At 41.6% G+C, this 21,703-nt stretch overlaps 1 protein-coding gene and 1 pseudogene across 1 annotated transcript in view; both read right to left on the bottom strand.

Moving 5' to 3' along the window:
* The window catches only part of LOC125244462 (protocadherin Fat 3-like), a 108,740-nt gene that overhangs the window by 62,351 nt on the left and 24,686 nt on the right, over nt 1-21,703 (bottom strand).
* Nucleotides 10,216-10,332, bottom strand: LOC125246490 (annotated as a pseudogene).

Raw genomic sequence — 21,703 nt, 5'->3', positions numbered from 1 at the left:
TACTGGATTTCGTAAGTGTCTGAAAAAGACAATTTTCACATGCCACCATTACATGTTGCGTCATGCTATATTGCAATACAATACAGCAAATATAGTTTGACAGTAAATTATCAAATTAATCGATTACTGTTTAGTCAGATGATATGAAAACAATTACCACTTGTTCAACAAATATATACACTCGTGTACATTCAAACACAATAATTGGGCATACATAGCAAATGCGAGTTCAACGTTTTGCGTGAGTAGATTACATACAAAGTCAATGCAAAGACGCGATCAGACTATGGATCAGACGCGTCCTCGCGCGGGCCTAGAGACGCGATGCCCCGTGTTTGGCGTGTATGCCCCATAATACTAATCCTGTTGATCGTTATAATGGCATATGTTTTCTGTAAAGATACGAATCAAAACAGCTCACCTGTCCAGTAAAACACAAGCGATCTAGCATCTCTTTCTAGGTGAAGTTTGTCGCGAAGCTCTCTCCATCTAGAAAATGCAACACCGATATTGATCCTTGCTCTTTCTCTCCTTTTGTCCCAAACTCTTCTTGGGTCGTTTGGTTGGCCCGCTTACATTTACGGGAGCTGTCCTTGTCGACAGAACCAGCGGCAAATGGTAAACAGTAATTATGTTCCATAAATAAGTAACACAATCCACCATAAAACATGCAAGAAGTAAATAAGGAACTGCTTGAAGCAAGCTAGTGGTTTGCTGGACGCTAGACACTACTTCCGCATTTGTCCACGACACTGGTTTCTACGTCAGTAAAGGCGGTAACAAAGGGTAACTGACGTCATTGACAGGCGACTGCACTGCCCCGTGTCACTGTTTAGAATGGGAATTTTCTCATGATTTACAAGAAGTGGAAAACATTAGAGATATTGTTAGTAATCAGCTGGACAAAATATATAACACTAGCCTAGTGGTTTTCGGATATTTTACTGTGAATATCTTACAAATTGTACCTTTAATATACAGGGAGGGGTAATGTTTCAGTCCCTATTCTATAAATCTATTTAGGGTGATTTGAGACCTCTGCTCTTCGTGGCTGCTTGTACATCATTCCATTACATATAATAAATGGAGAAGAATAATAATTAGTCTTTATCTTCAATAATTAGTCCTACACATGTACATAAATTTATAACTGAATATGTCCATTTCATGCATGACTTATGAAAATGAATGTTGGCAAATAAAAATATGACATGAAAACATGAACATATGACTAGAAAAAAGAAACAACACTGCTAGATGATGTTTCAATGTTATTGATTACAAATTCTGGACAAACGGATGCAGATGCGCATGTGAACTTGACCATGCTAGTTTGTGGATGTGATCTTCCCTTAACAACAATGCTGATACACGGGCAACTAAAGCACAAAGAATTCCCAACATTCTAATACAATCCTGTTCTCGTACTGCTGCAGTATATGGCTGTAACGACTCATCACTCTGGCAGGGATCCATTTGCATGCTTTATTAATAACAATCATGGTCGTACAGGCAGGGTCAGACATGAGCAAACTGGTATATGAGGAACAGGCAGAGTCGTGGTCAAATAACAGGCAGAAAGTCAGGGCTGGCAGAAAAGACTCACAGAATCAGGCAAACAGGCAAAAGTCAGAGGTAGGCAGCAACGGGTCAATATCGGGTAACAGCAGAATCAGCAACAGGTAATCAGACAGATAAATAACGCTCAGAAATGTTCACCGTGGCAAAACAAGACTTCACGAGGCTAAGGAGTGTCAGTGGGTCTTAAATAGTCCAGGTGATTGGAAACAGCTGTGCGGTGATTAGTCCAAGGCATGGGCTTATGGGAAATGTAGTGTGATAGATAGTCTAAACTAATTAACTAACTAATAAACTAATTCAGGGGACCTTTAGTCATTACTTATATATATATATTGTTGTGAAATAAAAAATCAAGTTCTGAAATGCTGTTAGACTTTTTACTTGTAATTGTTATTTTATTGAGCTTGGATGAGACACAAATTATGCCTATTGATTCGATATACTATCATGACTTGTCATAGTTTAACATTTTCAGTTAATCAAAAATGTATTTAATTTTAAGTTCTGTTAATGTAAAATACGTGTAAACGTGTTTCATTGTTTTGAGTTGTATGAACACTTCTTTTAACTGGGTTGGGATTTATATTTCCCATCATGCTTTGCCCATGGCACTTGAAAGGGAGAGTAAATGCTAAAATTAAGTGTTATATAATGTTCCCTTTCGTGGGAACTATCGACGCTACGTCGAATGACGTGATGGGAACCCTCTGTATTTTGTGTTCGTGAAGCACCTCTATATCCAACCAATGAGAAAGACGTGACGTCAGAGGCGGGTGACGTCACGGACCAGGAAGCTATAAAGCATACCCAGAACAAAGCACGCTAGCTTTTGTTGTCTTCAGCAAGCGCTATCTGTATCTTGTCTGTCTTATTTATTGTTGTATTGTCTATACACACTGTGGTCTCTTCGTCTGAGGACAAGAGTTTCCAAGCACAATAAGACACACACATTTATAAAAATGGCGGAAAAGCAGCAGTTCAGAAAGTGTACTCCTCCCTGCCCACGTTTCATTGTGACGGGAGATACACACGAGATGTGCGTGAAATGCCTGGGGGTTGAGCGTGCAAGGAGGCTCTCGAGGGAGCTGTCTGTGTACACTGCGAGCGGCTTACCCTCAGAGTGCTGCGATCTCGCCGGGCGCTCTTTGAGGAGGGCGCCGAGGCGAGTGTTCCCCGCGGGTCTGGTCCCGCTGCTGCCGAGGCACAGCGAAGGCTGCACTCGTGGGGTTCACAGATGGATCTAGCAGAGGGGGAAGAGACGGACGCTGCCCTATCGCTTCCCTTACCTGCTAGACCCAGTGTCTCTCCTTTGGTGGCGGAAGCACGCGTAGCGGTTTCTTCCCCCCGAAGGGAGACACCGATGCTCAACATATCTTCCTCCGAGGAGGTTGATGTGGAGAGCGTCGATGAGGAACCGCCATCCTCATCCCCTGCATATGAGGAGCTATTAGAGGTAGTGACCAGGGCAGTAGAAAAGCTGAATATTGACTGGCCCGCGGAGAAAGCTGAAAGTAAAACCAAAAGCAAGTTAGATGAGAGGTTTCTTCCAGTGCGGTCACTACCTCAGCGTCGGGGTCTGCCATTTTTTCCCGACCTCCACACCGAGGTGTGGAGGTCGTGGAAGAGGCCGGTTCAGTACAGACTGTATAGCCCACAAACATCACTATACAGCAATATAGTTGGGCTGAAACGTCATGGCTACGGGGCGATGCCTCGGGTTGAGGAGACGCTTGCGAGCCATCTCTCGCCCGAGTCTGCATCGTCCCATAAGACTCCGACGCTGCCCACCAAGCCCCTAAAGACAACTTCTAGCTTGGTGGGAAAGGCTTATTTGGCGGCAGGTCAGGCGGCTGCATGCCTGCACACAATGTCAATTCTGCAGGCATATCAAGCCGACCTGCTAGGGGAAATTGATGAGAGCGGGGAAGCGTCCTTTGAAGCGTTACATGAGATAAGAAAGGTGACAGATCTAGCTCTCCGGGCCACCAAGGAGACGGCCAAATCCATCGGCCGCTCTATGGCAGCCCTGGTGGCCACGGAGAGGCACCTATGGCTTAATCTCTCTGACATCAAGGAGAGAGATAAAAATATGCTCATGGACGCGCCGCTGTCTCCTGATGGCCTGTTCGGTGATGCAATGTCAACTGTCGTCGACAGGTTTCAGGAGACACGGAAACAAACAGCGGCATTCTCCAAAATCATTCCCCGCCGCTCTCATCCCCCCGAGGCTGCTGGGCGGGAGCAGCCTCGGCCGACAGCCAGCTCCTCAGCCCACAGGGCGCAACAGAAGGCCAGTGTCGCCTCCCGCACTCCCCCACGAAGATCCTGGGGACCGGGTCGGGCGGCACAGGCGAAGCCTTCCGGAGGTAGGACGGATCTGAGGACCGTCATTATCTCCCGGAAGGCTTCAAAGAAGAGGTCCTGATATTTGTAGTGCAGGATCTCTCGAGGGCAGCCCCGTCCGGGAGGATTCGGATATCGGGTCCTTCCCGGTGCCCTCAGGGGACCGTCCTGTCAGCCCTGCCACCCAGTGTGCGTCAGGACACAGCGGTCTCCGCCGATCCTCCGAGGAGGGTCGGTCAGCACGTGATTCGTTTGTCTGCCGGTGCGCCGCGTCAGATAGACGAGCCAAGTGCTCAAAAAACACCAGAGACCAGTCTCGAGAGGCTGGTTCCCTTTGTAGAATATTTGGAAGAATGGAAAAGTCTCCCGAACATTTCGAAGTGGGTGCTGCTCATGATAGAACAGGGTTACAGAATTCAGTTCGGTTCTCGTCCGCCCAAGTTCAAAGGGGTGCTTCCCACAGTGGTACCCCCAGAGCAGTCTCTGGTGACAGAACAGGAGGTTACGACGCTTTTGCAAAAAGAGGCTATAGAGAGGGTTCCCCCTCCCAGCAAAATGTCGGGCTTTTACAGCCGCTACTTCATTGTTCCAAAGAAGGATGGAGGGTTGTGTCCGATCATAGATTTACGTGTACTAAATCGATCTGTAAGAAAGTTGAAGTTCAAAATGCTTACACTCAGACAGATCATCCCTCAGATCAGGTCCGAGGACTGGTTTGTAGCGATAGATCTGAAAGACGCATACTTCCATGTATACATCCATCCTTCTCACAGGAAGTTCCTCAGGTTTGCTTTCGGGGGCGAAGCTTACCAATACAAGGTTCTTCCCTTCGGCCTATCTCTCTCACCCCGCACGTTCACGAAGTGCGTGGATGCAGCTCTGGCTCAGCTGAGACTCCAGGGCATCCGCGTACTGAACTATATCGATGATTGGTTGATACTAGCTCAAACAGAACAGTTGGCAGTTCAACATCGAGATGTTGTTCTGTCGCACATGGAAAGGCTTGGGCTGAGGCTCAATGCCAAAAAGAGTGTGCTGGTCCCGAGTCAGGTTGCAAACTATTTAGGAGTAATCTGGGATTCCACCACGATGCAGGCGCAGTTGTCCCCTGCTCGTGTGAAGTCCATTCTCAGGGCCGTGAATAGGGTGAAGTTAGGCCAGTCACTCACTGTAAAACAGTTTCAGAGACTGTTGGGTCTGATGGCAGCCGCGTCCAACGTTATTATTTTTGGCCTCCTGCACATGAGACCCTTACAGTGGTGGCTCAGGACCAAGGGGTTTTCCCCGAGGGGAAATCCTTTTCGCATGATCAAAGTCACGCGGCAATGCCTTCGTGCTCTGGTCATGTGGAAGAAGCCTTGGTTCCTGTCCCAGGGACCCGTGCTGGGGACTTCTCGTCGTCGTGTAATGCTTACGACAGATGCTTCTCTCACGGGCTGGGGGGCGATCATGAGTGGTCGCTCGGCTCAGGGTCTTTGGGAGGACCATCAGCTCTCCTGGCACATAAATCGGCTGGAGATGATGGCAGTGTTTCTTGCTCTGAAACATTTCCTCCCAGACCTGAGAGATCACCATGTGTTGGTCCGTACGGACAACACTGCGGTGGTCTCGTACATCAACCATCAGGGGGGCTTGCGGTCTCGCCTATTATCCAAGTTGGCCAGTCGCATCCTCCTCTGGTCCCAGGGAAAGCTTCTTTCGCTGAAAGCAGCTTATATCCCCGGGCGGTTGAATGTGGGGGCAGACGCTCTGCCGAGGCAGAGCGCGAGACCGGGGGAATGGAAACTCCACACCGAGGTGGTGGAGTTAATATGGAAAACTTTCGTTCGAGCTCAAGTCGATCTATTTGCCACAGAAGAGTCATCTCAGTGCCCTCTGTGGTATTCCCTGCAGCACCCAGCACCTCTAGGGCTGGATGCTATGCTACAGACGTGGCCAAGGCTGCGCCTGTACACATTTCCCCCAGTCGCACTGCTCCCGGGAGTTCTGGAGAAGGTTCGCCAGGAGAAGGTCGACCTAATATTGGTGGCCCCTTACTGGCCGACCAGGATATGGTTTTCAGACATAATGTCACTACTTCACGGCTCCCCTTTGGAGCTTCCTCTCAGACAGGATCTATTGTCTCAAGTGGGCGGCACGATTCTCCATCCCCGTCCGGAAATGTGGAAACTGTGGGCCTGGCCTCTGAGGGGGCTAGGCTCATAGAATCTGGTCTCCCAACCGAGGTTGTGGAGACCATCCTTCACTCCAGAGCTCCCTCCACGAGGAAGCTGTATTCTTACAAATGGAAGTTGTTCACTACATGGTGCGGACAACATAATTTGGACCCTGTCCAGTCTCCTATCAGCTACGTGCTACAGTTCCTTCAAGAAAAGTTTTCGGAAGGTTTAACTCCTTCAACACTGAAGGTTTATATTGCAGCCATTTCGGCTTATCATAACCCTGTAGGGGTTCCTCGGTGGGCCGAGACCCCCTAGTTATACGCTTCCTCCGTGGCGCGCTCAGGTTGAGTCCTGCGGTGCGCACAAAAACCCCTACCTGGGATCTGACTATTGTGCTCCTAGGGTTAGCCGAGGCTCCCTTTGAACCAATAGAAGAAGTGTCGGATAAGTTCCTTACACTAAAAACCATCCTTCTGTTAGCTGTTTCATCCTTAAAGAGGATTGGTGATTTACAAGCGCTGTCAGTCGCTCCATCATGTTTAGAATTTGCGCCTGGTATGATTAAGGCCTTTCTACACACCAGACCGGGCTATGTCCCAAAAGTACCAACGAGGGTCCCAGGTCCCATTATACTTGAGGCGTTCTGCCTGCCTCCATTCACAAATTCGGATCAGGAAAGAAAGAATCTGCTTTGCCCTGTGAGGGCACTGGATGCGTATGTCCACAGAGCTGCCCTGTGGAGGAAAACAGACCAGTTGTTTGTGTGTTATGGGTCCCCTAAGAGAGGGAACCCAGCATCTAAGCAGAGGATGAGTAAGTGGGTGGTCGAGGCCATCTCACTCGCATATAAAGCAGTGAGGCGCCCATGTCCCTTAACTGTGCGCGCTCATTCCACGAGAGGTATGGCGGCATCTAAAGCTCTTTTGTCAGGAGTTTCCCTGGATGACATATGTGGTGCGGGTGGATGGTCATCCCAGCACACCTTCATCAGATTTTATAATCTTAATTTAAGTGTTACTCCGGGTGCCAGAGTTCTACAAGATAACAGCCAGGCACTTGGAGACACCGCGTAGTTGGGACAGCGTTCCCATCACGTCATTCGACGTAGCGTCGATAGTTCCCACGAAAGGGAACGTCTCGGGTTACGAGTGTAACCCCTGTTCCCTGAGTAAGGGAACGAGACGCTACGTCACGTTGCCGTACCTCCTACATACCTGGAGCGCTTGCTTCAGACATATTACAGAAGCTAGCATGCTTTGTTCTGGGTATGCTTTATAGCTTCCCTGGTCCGTGACGTCACCCGCCTCTGACGTCACGTCTTTCTCATTGGTTGGATACAGAGGTGCTTCACGAACACAAAATACAGAGGGTTCCCATCACGTCATTCGACGTAGCGTCTCGTTCCCTTACTAAGGGAACAGGGGTTACACTCGTAACCCGAGACGTTTTTTGCACAAGATTAATGGTAAGGGAGATTTAGCAGTAATTAGGGTTTTGTTATGCTAATTTAGAAGAGTTAATGTGTTAATGTGGGTTTTTGGAGAGTTACCATCATGGTGACAAGCGGTGCTTGGTAAGATCATGTTACTTAGAAATGCAGTTTTATTGTGTTCACCTTACTTAAAACATTATGTTGGATCAACTTAACTAGTTACATTCATGTTGACAATTATTAAGTTCATGTTACTTAGAAATGTGTTTTTATTATGGCAAAAAAAAAAAAAAAAAAAACGTCTTCGCCTTACTTAAAACATTATGTTGGATCAACTCAAAATATTGCTTTGAATTAATGTAATTCTCCCAATTGGCTTAAGTTAAAAATTCTATTGGAAAACGTTAACATATTTTTTTGTTGTTGAACCAATGTTTTATTTTTTAGAGTGTAGAGTCAGTATTCTGGAGAAGGCTCCCTCCGATGGTCAGAAGAGGGAACCACGGAGTTCGTCTCCGTGACAATGGCAGATCGGCTCTGCTTGCACTGAATTGTACTTTTCATGATCAAAGTGATTCCAGGCATCACTGCACGCTTTCAAATCCAGTTTCCCTTTATTTCACCGGTCTGGAAGGCATGCTGTCTACCATTAAGAAAATCAGACCTCAGATACCGCCCAAAATGCCGCAATAACAGAAAAAAATTATCAAAAAAAAAGACAAATATATCATTTTCATGATCGATCGTCGCTGTCACGGTCCGAGCACTCGAGTACTCGTGCCTATCTCTTGTCCATTGGCCCCATTTACACTGCATGGTTCAAGTGACCTAATTACAATTTTTCCTCCCATGTGGCACAGATCGGATATGAGCTACAACTGTGTAAGCAGGAAAAAAGCGCATGGATTCCGATATTCACAGAACGGTTTCAGGCCTCATTCATATGTGGAAATAAATCAGATATGAATCGGATATGTTGCGCCTGCCGTGTAAGCGGACAGATCAGATATTCCCCAGTAAATGCGACTCCTGCGTCATTGAAACGTGAGGGGTTTTTTACATTTCGCGGTACAGACATACCTATAACAAACTAAACATCTCTAGTTGACTGGCAGAGTATTCATTTCATTTGTGTTCAATAAAAGGCGATCTGACGTTGAAATGTGTTGTTCTTGAAAAGCACCTCAGTCCTGTTGTGGAGACTCTACCTATTTGTTCCATTGAAACCACAAAATAAAAAGCACACAAATTTGTACCTGCCCTTAAAATACAATCACTGATGAATGCATTTGGTTTTAATGAATAAAAAAAACTAGTATTGGATGGCGGATTCGAACCCAGAAGCCGAGTATTTTTCAACTCGGACGCGTCCAGCGGAGCTGCATACGTATACTGTCGTGAAGAAGGTTTTATATTATTTAGATGTAGGGATGTAACTATTGCAATAAAAGGGTTTCTATATGAATTACAAGTCAATAAATTAAACTCAATGTACCATTGAAACGTAAAAAGAAGACATCGGATACAGGTCAATGTAAGCACGTCGTCCAAAAAAAATCAGATATATGGTCAAAAGATCGGATCTGTGCATTAATACTTGCAGTGTAAATACAGTACCACACATAAAAACTGAAAATGTCCAATAGAGGTCAGGCTTGTACTGTACTGACAGCAGTTTCTTGAAGGAACATGTTTGTACCTGTGGAAAGGAGATGTTCATGACCGTGTCCAAGTGATGCTCCTCATGATGGTGGACACGCTCAACTCTGACAGACACCGTGTGCTTCTTGCCACTGGAGTCCCAAGCGTGCACAGAAAACACCTTGTGAACTTCATGAAGAACGACTCGTCTCTTCAGTGTTACAGTCCCATCAGTGTCCACATCAAACCACTCATCAGAGGACTGAAAGAGCGTTCCTGTTCTTCCATCGCATGTATTAAAAATTACTGTGAGAAAAAGAGATTCAATTGGCACAATGAAGCATCCTGTCACAAATGTAAACCTGGTTCCCTGAGTGGGGAACAAGATGCCATGTCAGCAGCTGATGCTATGGGAACACCCTCCAGGTGGTCTGAAATAGTGTTGTCAAAAATACCGGAGTCATGTTAACAAGAGGCACAATATGTATTTTTTTCACCACTAGGGGTCGCTAAACTCTTCAAAACAACAAAGGCGTAGATTGATGACGCAGTGAAGGAGCATGAATGAATGAATGAATGAATGAATGAATGAATGAATGAGGCAGTTATATAGCGCTTTCCTATGTACAACTGTACACCCAAAGCGCTTTACAATCATATCAGGGGTCTCTCCTCATCCACCACCAGTGTGCAGCATCCACTTGGATGATGCGACAGCAGCCACAGTACAATGGAGCCAGTGCGCTCACCACACACCAGCTGTAGGTGGAGAGGAGAGAGAGTGAAAGAGCCAATTCAATGGATGGGGATTATTAGGAAGCCATGATTGGTATGGGCCTATGGAGGGAATTTGCCCAGGACACCGGGGTTACACCCCTACTCTTTACGAGAAGTGCCATGGGATTTTTAATGACCACAGAGAGTCAGGACCTCGGTTTAACGTCTCATCCGAAGGACGGTGCTTGTTACAGTACAGTGTCCCCATCACTATACTGGGGTGTTAGGACCCACACAGACCACAGGGTGAGCACCCCCTGCTGGCCTCACTAACACCTCTTCCAGCAGCTACCTGGTTTTCCCAGGAGGTCTCCCATCCAGGTACTAACCAGGCTCAGCCCTGCTTAGCTTCAGTGGGCAACCAGTCTTGGGCTACAGGGTGATATGGCTGCTGGCATGGAATTATGGAACTTGTCACCATGCCGATGGATCTAATAATGTTTATGGGGAAATAATGTTTACGGATGAGTAAATGCATGTTTTTAAACATGACTGTGGTACGAAGCAGGACGTGGCCGAGAATACCGGGCGCGATTGCTAATGAGAGACAGATATTAGCGCCACATGCGACTCCCAGGGGATATAAAGGAATGATGACATTTCATTCTACCAAACTACTCGCAAGTGCCCCCCCCCAATAATTAGAAATGGCCAAACTGTTTTAAAGGCAGATAAAAAAAATGAGCACACCCTAAGTGAACATGTCAAAAGCGTGTCCAAAGTGTCAATATTTTGTGTGAGCACCATTGATATTTAGCACTGCCTTAATCCTCCTGGGCATGGAATTCACCAGAGCTGCACAGTTTGTTGTTGGGATCCTCTTCCACTTCTCCATAATGACATCACGGGGCTGCTAGATGTTAGACATATGGTGCTCCTCCACCTTCCGCTTGAGGATGCCCCACAGGTGCTCAATAGGGTTCAGGTCTGGAGACATACTTGGCCACTCCATCACCTTCACCTTCAGCTTCCTCAGCAAAGCAGTAGTCATCTTGGCGGTGTGTTTGGGGTCATTATCATGCCGTTCTGCCCAGTTTCTGAAGGGATGGCATCATGTTCTGCTTCAGAATGTCACAGTACATGTTGGAATCCATGTTTCCCTCAATGAAGCACAGCTCCCCAGTACCAGCAGCAATCATGCAGCACCAGACCATGATGCTACCACCACCATGACTGTAGGCAAGACAATTTTCTTGGTACTCCTCTCCAGGGTATTGAAACACATGCTGGACACCATCTGAGCCCAACAAGTTTATCTTAAGGCCAGAACACACCAAGCCGACGCCGACGAACTAGTGGTGACGAAAGCAGACTGCGGGGTCGGCTCACGTCTGCAGCGTCTGTGTCCAAAGTTGCCCTGACACACCAAACCAATGCTAAACAGCCAACGGCCAAGTAGCACGTCCGTTCTGTGCCTGCGTGAGATTAAATGCCTTTCCAAACCAGCAGGTGGCAGTAGCTGAACAGCCAATCAGAATGATCAGATGGCCCGACAGACCGACGAGCTCCGACGCCAGTTCAACATTTCAAATCGGCCGAAAAAAAGGTGACAAGGACCAACTTCAGCCGACGGTGTGGAACACACTGAGAAAAACTGCCCGACAGCCGACCGTCGGCTTGGTGTGTTCCTGCCTTTAGTCTCATCAGACCACAGGACATGGTTCCAGTAATTCATGCTCTTGGACAGGTTGTCTTCAGCAAACTGTTTATGGTCTTTCTTGTGAGCCAGCTTCAGAAGAGGCTTCCTTCTGGGACGATGGCCATGCAAACTGTGCAGTGTGTGGTGTATGGTCTGAGCACAGACAAGCTGACCTTCCGCTTCTGCAACCTCTAAAGCAATGCTGGCAGCACTCATGCGTCTGTTTTTTGAAGCCAGCTTCTGCACCTGACAAGGTCTCAACTTCTTTGAATCAACTTCTTTGGCCTGTTCCTAGTGGAACGCATCTTGGAAAACCTCTCTCTATGACCCTGGCCAGTGTACTGTAACTCAGTTTCAGGGTGTTACCGATCTTCTTATAGCCTAGGCCATCTTTGTGGAGAGCAACAATTCTAATTCTCAAATCCTCAGAGAGTTCTTTGCCATGAGGTGCCATGTTGAACATCCAGTGATCAGTATGAGAATTGTACTCAAAGCACCAAATTTTAACTGCTCTAATACAAGATCCACACATTTGTATGGTCCTGTCAAGCTGACAAAAACATGAACATGATGAATAGGACATGTGGCTTTGCATGGTTAAACAACATACAACTGTTTTCACTTACGGTGTACTCACTTTTGTTGCCAGCTATTTTGACAATAATGGCTGTATGTTAAGTTATTTTCAAAGAATATATGCCTTGATCAGCCTCTCAGCCTGGGGGAGATGGAGAAACTGGGGAATCTTCTGGGGCTTCGTCTATCACATATTCCATCGTGGGGAGTCTGAACCCCCACCCCAAATGGATTCCCACCACACTAACTGCCCCAGCCCTTAAATGACCGGTAAATGGAGGAGGAGGAGGAAGAACGGGTCCGTCTCAGAAATTTTATTTATGGCATACATTAGGGCTGTGCAATATGTCAAAATTATTGAAATATGTACATATCACAATATAGTCAACACAGAGAATAGACTGGGCACCCGGTTGTTACTTAAGTGTAACTAGCTTAAAAAGAGTTCAGCACAATAAGCTGCAGAAAATAACTCACACACAAGAATGCACACAGAAAGTTACCTCTCATACAGTGCGCAATCCAAAAAGGGTTATTGCACTTAAATGTTCAAAATGCAAAATACCTGTCTTGGTGAGTATTCATGTAAACACAGTCGATTATGTCTTAAGAGAACATAAACAGTTGGAAAAAGAAATCATATGTGTGTCAATAGGTATCATACATTAGGTCTTAAAGTGGCAGCAGCCTAAAACAGTAAATCTGTTGCTGTCTTTCAAACAGAAGAAAAAAAAAAATCAAGCTTACCTCTTCCTATTCTTTTTCCTTGGTGAAGGTCATCTCTGTGCACTTTAAAAACCAGCAACTGTGACTCAAAGCCAGGAGTACATGAAGACTCCTCCGCAAATCCACATACAAAAGTCTAATTTGAAACATATTAAAGGTAGGGTAAGAAAATTATGGAGAGACCAGCAACAATAGCAAGCTAGCTTTGAAAGCATGAGATCCCACCCTCCCTTCAGAGCATCTCCAAAGCCATGGCCCCTGCTGGCGTGAACACAGCATAAGCTCGTTGTTTTGTTTCAGGAGGAACTGTAAAAGGCGGCTGCTGTTTGTTTGTGGCAGACTGAATGCATTACATTTTTTCCACAGAAGATATAGGTATGTTTTAGTATTTAGACTACTTCTATTATCGATTGCTCTCAAAGAGGTCTCAAAAATAAGGTCATTCCACCATATAGCACTGGCAACAATTCTCATTCAGAAAGAATATATTATATATTTATATATTTATATATCATAAATGACTGAGGTGCCCTTAAGGAAGGCATCTAACCCCCAATCGCTCCCCGGGCACCACAGCAAAAATGGCTGCCCACTGCTCCAGGTGTGTGTGTCCACAGTTTGCAGTGTGTGTGTGCTCACTACTCCTAATGTGTGTGCACTAACTGGATGGGTTAAATGCAGTGGACAAATTCCAAGTGTGGGTTACCATGACTTGCTTTCACATGTCACTTTCAACTGACAAAGTTTAGTGAAGACTAAAGCTCTGTGTATTGACTGTGTTTACCTGCGTTTTGACTGCGAAGACACGTGGCTACACACGCGGTATTATGTTTTTTTTAAGTGAGAAGTATTAACAGGATTAAAAAAAAAAAACGAAATAACCGACATGGGAAAATTACATCGGTAAGAGGTTCTAAATTTCGGTTTCGATTACTTTTCGATTAATCGTCCAGCCTTTCTCTATACTGTGTACATAATGAATATTTTTATAATTGGATTTTCATGTTTTTAGATTGAAAGTTTTGGTCAGGGACAAGGGGAAATTGGGCATTAATAAAGCATTTTAAAAAAAAAAGTTTCAGTTTTAATATGACCTTTGTTTTTTAATGACTTCTATAGAACATAAGGAGCAAACTGGAAGTTTGTTAAAATATTAAGCGTTTAATTTCTCACTCTAAGCTTTCAACTTCATCTTAACATTCCCAGAATGTTCATTTCTAATTTTAAATAAAATCAGCTTCAAAATATTATAAAATCCTACCTTACAAAGGAAAATAACAACTCCCAATTGCACAATCTTCATTGTCTCCATTCAAAGGAAAATATCTCAAACGTCCTTCAGGGATTACTTTCTTACTCGTTTTTAAGATTGTGCAGCTACTCAACTGATCGAGTTCCCCAAAATGCACACACACTTATTATCTTTTCAGGAGAGTTTGCCTAAAGGTGTGGCATATGGAGTGATGTAATCTGCCAAGAACAAAAAATAAATAAAAAATGACTCGACTGGAAAGGAGAGGTCTGTACTATCCTAAGAAAGCTGTATCCGTTAGCAATTTCAATAACCCCAGGAGCAGTTTCTTTTCATCCAGACAAATATGTGAGTCCAGACACTGGTGAAAAAGAGTGATAGGAAACACAACAAATATATATATATATATATATATATATATATATATATATATATATATATATATATATATATATATATATATATATATATATATTCACACAGTATTCACACAGTGTTTATAAAGTTTACAGTATAGTAACAAATAAAGAATATAAAAGTAAAACTGAAAAATATACTCTATACTTTTGTTTGGCCACACAAAAATATTTACTTTTTTAAAAAAAGCTAACAAGCATTATTCAGTACTGAAGTACTTTTTCATAAATCTTGGTCAAACAGTTATTCTTTTTGATTATACTTTTTTATTGCATTGGTCAAAACTGAAGTCATATTTTCAAAACTCTTCGCAGTCAGCAAAACAGAAAACTGTGAGGACTAAGTGGATATTTTAATAATTTTCCATTGCTTTCAATCAAAATGCATTCAATCTTCCAAAACCCATGAACTCTTTTGTCATTCATACTCCATCCATATTCATTTCATATGGAACTGAACTAGTGAGGGTGCTTTAGTAAAGGGCAGATGTAATGTGTAAGCAACGGTGCCACTATAACAAGAATAGTAATGTACAGTGAGACATTATTTACAAGTCTGCTTTTACAAATAATTGGAAAAGAATTACAAAAATATTCATATGAAAATTAAAATATTTTTCTATTAGTCTGCATTTACATTGCTTAATGTGTACCTATTCAAATGCCATTTTTTAGCCCCGTGCAATGGTTATCACTATGTCAATCAATGCAAAGTGAGAGTGAATCCCACATTTATGTACATGTCCCTTCTGAAACTTTACAGCATGTGATTGTCTGTCTGCCCTCTTAGCAGCATGAAAAACAAACTTTTATTCAAATTCTGAAAGAATTATATAGCCAAGAAAGCACATAAAGGGCGCTCCGTTTATAAGTCACTTATCTCAGTTCATCACAAATTACTAAACTGTGTTATAATCAATGAAATTGTCCACACTGAACAATGTCAGACACACAAGAGGTTATATATTTGTTTTGTGGAGACGCATTAATGTGGCACATTTAACAAATCAGATCATGCATAAGAACGGATGAAGTGACCGGGTGTAAACAGGCAAGATCACTTGTGCTTTATGATGAACAAGATCGGTGACCAAGTTAAATAGACACTTTATTTGTGTGGATTATTTAACTATACTTTTATTAAACTAATTACTGTGGTTTCCTGCAATTTGCCAAGAAGTTGCTTGCTCTTTTTCTGTAAAGACTTGCTTTATTAAAACAGAATGAGAAACTGCTATATATTCAAATAGAATGGTGAATTTAAGCACTAAACAGATTGCTCAGATAAAACTGTGGTCAGAATTTTTAAATATTTGATCTATGTGGTTTTCTGAGTGTTCCAATTCTAGATAAGACCAGATGGCTTCTGGAACACCTGCCCCGACAAACGGGAGCGAATAGGAAGTGGCTGATTGGCCTGCAGCTCTCTTCTGAAAGAGGAAGTCAACACTTCTCCAGTGTCAGCATGGAGAAAGACTGATTTTATGCAAAAAAAAAAAAAAAAAAAGGAAACAAACTGTTTAAACCAGGGGTGTCAAACTCATTTTAGGTTGAGGGCCGGATGGGGAAAAAAATGTAACCATGTGCGGGCCGAATTTTTTGAGCTGACAGTTACATTAATATTAACCATACAAACTACACATTAATTTGCAAGAAAAAAAACAAACAAAAAAAAAAAAAAAACACAGCGCTCTTTGAAAACTGCATTTGTTTTCACTGTGAAAAGTCCTTTTTAAAATAATGTTTTATTTAATATTTTTTATTATTGATTTTTTTATGGCCAGTTCCAATTTTTTTTTTTTGGAGCAAATTTGATATCGGTTGCCAATTCTTTTTTTTTTTTTTCTATTTATTTATTATTTATAACAGGCCAAACTGGCCTTAAACAAAAAATGAGTGTAGCCATTTGGTATACAGGCACCACTGCATTTTGAGCATCAGCAGTGTTTGATTTAAATTATGCTACATAAGACACCTGCACAAAACAAAAATAGCAGACGGACTGAATGAAAATGTAAATTCACTCTCTGTCAGTAGGTGGCACTTGTGGAACAGCAGCAATATAGTGTTTCATTGATTACCTCTGTACACAAAGCAGCGCTGCGCTTATAAAATACACAACTTATACGGAGATCGAAACTTTTCTAAAGGCAGTTCCCTTTTAAGTTACATTCATATAAAACCCAATTCAATATTTATATTATTCTTCCTATATTTCACAAACAGTGGGCTTATCCTGGTACAGTATTTGCTGTGCTGGCGCGTCTGTGTTCTTTTCTTTGTGTCCGTATTCAGCATTCAGCAGACTTCATAATATTTCCACACAAATGACAGTTTGGGAAATGATTGCAAAGCAGTTTGTTTGCAAGTCCAGAATAGAGATTGGCCGAAATAAAACGAATAACCGTTTGGATTTATGGCCAGTGGACCATGCATAACTGTTTTTTATTATTGTTCGAATCATCCCCCGAGCCGGATTGGACACCTTTGTGGGCCGTATATTTGACACCTGTGGTTTAAACCCTACAAGACTTAGTTTAAATTAAGGGTTACTTTAAAACAATGGGAATTTCCTAAACTGGATTTTGAAAATAAATTTGAATAAGATTAGCAAGCTTCAATCTTACTTGTAAGGTTACCAAACCAAACAGTTAGTCCATATTGCCAATGGACTCGCTAAATTCTCAGTTAGTTATTAGTTATTAAGTTATTGTTCTGCTGTTTGGAGTGTTTCTGTGTCCTCTGGTGGTAGAAATTAGAATGACACACACAGCAATACGTATTTTATGATTTAGAAGGAATAACGCAATGTTCAGATAAGATGACTACCGTTCAAGTTTGTGGGTCGCAAAATTACAGAGATCATTAATATTGTGAAATATTATTGCAATTTAAAATAAATTTGATCTATTCTATTTTTTTAAGTTTAATTTTTAAAATATGTTTCCACAAAACTTATGCAGCAGCTCTTACACTTTTCTCTCACGTGTATATGTCAATGAGTGCGAGAGATCACTTCCGGCATCGGACCTCACCAACCGGATGCACAAAGCAGTTGGACATAGTGGTGTTTTAGAGGTAAAAAATGATATAAAATACTGTTCGGTTTCTCGCACAAACCGATCGTTTCGTGTCTTAGGACGTCAATGTGCCGTCATGAGCTGCAGGGTTTAATTTGGATTTGTCTGTGCATGTTTTTTTTTTACTCTTATAGACGAAGTTCCCATTGACATGCATTATACGACTGACAGACCGCAGCGGTTGGAGTTAAAAATCACCATTTGTGTTCTACTGAAGAAACAAAGTTTTTGGGTGAACTATCCCTTTAATGCTGAGAGAGGTGAAGGATTTCTGTCTTAACCAAATAAAAAGCACATCAAATGTGAGAGAGAAGTCAAAGTTCACTGCTTAATGTAAAAATTAAAACATTTTTCAGGCATCATTCTGGGTTCCTCAGATAGGCATGCAGAACCCTCTAGCAAACCTTAGACTCCATTTTAAAAAAGGTCAGTCCTCTGAGGAACTTACAAAATGGAGCGCAAGTGCTGTAAAGACTGTCAGTGGTTCCTCCAGTAATTTCATCATGGAAATGGGAAATGGAAATGGTTTTGGAAGTTGGAAGCACAGAATTCCTCAGAACATCATTTTATGGTGTAACATTAAGAAAGGAAAAACAAGGTCAGGTCTCAGGTTTTTACTATTATCGAAGCAGACACAATGGCATCGGCCGAAACGCCTTCAGACATGGAGGCACTGGACAAACACCTTCAGGTATTTAGTGAAATTATCTGAGGATGTCCTAATATGTACACTGTACTTAATACAAACCACTCTTATCTTTTAACAGTTAAGAGTCGAGCTGACAGAGGGATTTGAACACTTTATCAATCCTCCTGTACTGGCTCGAGCAATCTGCCCGGGTTTGGGGCAGTACATGAATCATTACATCAGAAATCACTGGACACTGGTGATATTGTTTAGACATGTATTCATAATCCGTATATATCAAATGATCTGTAACAAAGCAATAGTGACAAAGTAAAAACTTTTCCATTCCTGTCAGATCCAATATAGAAGGCATGTTTACTGCTTAGTTGCTCGATCCAGTGTTAGCGTCACATCTTTATTTACCTACTACTGCTTGTAGTGCTTGAATCAGTGGGTGGGGCTACTGAACCTTAGGGTTTGTGATGTCACCAACCTGGGAAGAAGCTTGTTGTAGTCCCTACCAGTCGCCTGTTGTAGTCCTTAAACAGCGATTTCTGTAAAAGAAAATATCTCTCTTTGCATTGAACTTTGAGCGTCGTAACTTTGCAGTGTGTTGTTTATGATCAAACAGCAACATTACACACTAACTAAAGTTAAAATAGTGAAATCATAACCAAGGGCCCCTTGAAGTGTGATGACTTTCTCAAAGCTTCCCCAAACAAAAATTCTGAATGCTTTCTCCTACTGAAAATAAGGATATTTGAAATAAAAAACCTTTAAACTAATCTACATAGTCATTCCTATTACCATGCTATACACTCCGAAATTTGGAAATTACAAATGAGATCTATAAAATCTTTACCTGTATATAAGGGTACTAAATGATTTACTGATTAAACATTAAAATCAGTTGGATTAATTGTTGGTCAAATATATTCAAATGAACAACAACAGATGCAAATTAGAAAGTTTAATGTATATAACATTATGAAAGGCATTTGCTTTATAAGAAAGGTAAATAAAGTTTAAACATAAAAAAGAGCTAAGAAGTTATGTTGTGATTTTGAATCTTGTAATACATCAACAGGAAGTATTCTTAAATGTTTGAAAAGTTTCTGCATTTTTACATTTTCAAAAAACATCATTTGGTATGATTTACAAGCTGTTTTCCTCATGAGGCCCGACCAAATGTTTTTGTGTTAAACTCAATCCTAACTATACCTGTGTCTCCGTCCCCTTCTGTATGTAACAGGATGACACATTAAACTGAGGTCCTGACTCTTTGTGCTCATTAAAAAACTGTGTTTGTAAAGAATAGTGTACAGTTTTTTTTAGATGAAGGCATATTGCCCAAAATCTTCACAGACAGCAAAACAGAAGTCTATACAGACCAAACTGTGAAAGAATTTTTCATTGCTTTCACACAAAATGCATTCAATGAGCACATCTTCTTTTGTCATTCACACTCCATCACATGAAAAACACTATATATGTGCAGCACATTTTTCAACAATAAGAAAACAGAATGATGGCAAAATTCATGCATTTCTACAGGAATTATTTAAAAATATAGAAAATCTTAGCAAAAAATGAAGTAATAACAATTATAAGCAGCTAATTGCAATTTCAGCTGAAAGTCCACCCAGGTGTTCCCCAATATACTTCAAGAGAAATCAAAAACAAACTGGTGTAACGTCATTTTGAATAGAATCAGGCCAAAACAAAGTTCACTTTGGGAGTTTGAAGCAGCTTGCCAAAGCAAACCTTTCTGTCTTCAGGAGGCTTTTTGAGTAGAAGAAATCATGTAAGCAGCAAGAGCTTTAGAAAGTGCGTGCACTTGAGAACAATCATGATCTTTGCGTTGTTTGCTTGAATTGTCGGGTTCTTGTTTTGCACATAAACCCGGACAACAGGTCATTTCTGTACGTTTGTCGGTACTGGTGTTCAACATGCTCAATGACAGATTTCACTCTGGTGTCTGGATACAAAAGTAGATGATTCAACATGCAACATATCTGAGTGGACTGTAATGTGCTTTTCATTTACAGCTTTGTTTGTTCTTTGGACTTTTGCAGTTAGATTACTGTATTTTTATTTTGCAGAAATCTGTATTGTAATACCTTACGCATTATATTCACACTTTACTGTTTGATTACTATACTTTTTTTATTAAAAATTTATTTATTTTAAAAAAATGATGTAGTGTGTATTGAATGCTCTAGTTAGTTTGTCTATGATCTGAAAGACTTGTTTAATTTTGAGCACACATTACATGGTTTTGAAGCAAATGTTAGATTTTATCAGAAGATTCAGGGTTTTTTTGTGAATGTAGTTGAAGATTTGGTGCTGTTTAAAGTTAAGATGAAGTAATAAAGAAATGTCTCTTAGCAATTGTGAAAAACTGTAAAATGATTTACTGTGCTGCACATTTAGTAAAGTTCAAAATTATATCAAATTTATATAACATCTCACACACACACACACACACACACACACACACACACACACACACACACACACACACATTAAAAACATTGGTGTTATCACCTGAGATAAATCACCTATACTCTAATAAAGATTTATTATCTGTTTTGGAAATTGCAAATCAGTTCAATGAATTAAATGCATATTTTTAGTATAGATGTATTAATGATTCACAGATTAAAAATTAAGATCTGCCAGATAAACTGATAGTCAAATGTATTCAAGTGAACAACAACAGATGCAAATTAGAAAGTTTAATGTTATGAAAGGCAATTATAAGAAAGCTAAATACAAATTAAAGTTATTAAAAGAGTGAAGAAGTTACATTGTGATTTTGAAGCTTGTAATAAATCAATAGAAAATATTCTGAAAATATTAGGTACATCTTTTGAAGTTCTGTTGTGACATTAAACTAAGATTTTTTTTTTTTTTTTAATTGTGAAAGCAGTACAAAAACTATTTATAAACCATCTGGCTGTACATTATCCTTTAGATAACAATGATTACAGCAATATTAAGACGAAAACATATAATAAATGTAAAGTGCTTCGAGGGCACTTAAAAGCACTATATAAATGTCATGAATTATCATAAACAAACGGAGTCCTGTCATTTATGTCCTCTAATTCAATTCTAAAATAAACTTCTCTTTTTGATTAAACCTTGTTCACTTCTTCACAGCAGAAGTGGGGAAAGGGTTGATAGATTAATCATCGCAGACAGAATGAATGGCTTCCCAGGAAAGAAGCTTTTTCACAGTCAAACACAGTTGCTTGAATGGTGCTATCCTGAAACAGCCTCTCCCGATCAAAAACTCTCAGGACAACATCGTAATCACCCTGCTCCAATGAAGACTTCAGTTTCAGAAAGACACCGGTTGCTAAAATGGGCACATTATAATAGTTAGACATGAATACAAAGCCAACCAGATATTTCAATGTGTAACATATGAAAGAATGTGATTAA

The sequence above is a fragment of the Megalobrama amblycephala genome, linkage group LG14 (assembly GCF_018812025.1).
Source record: "Megalobrama amblycephala isolate DHTTF-2021 linkage group LG14, ASM1881202v1, whole genome shotgun sequence".
NCBI lineage: Eukaryota > Metazoa > Chordata > Actinopteri > Cypriniformes > Xenocyprididae > Megalobrama > Megalobrama amblycephala.
This window is presented reverse-complemented; position numbering and strand designations above follow the sequence as displayed.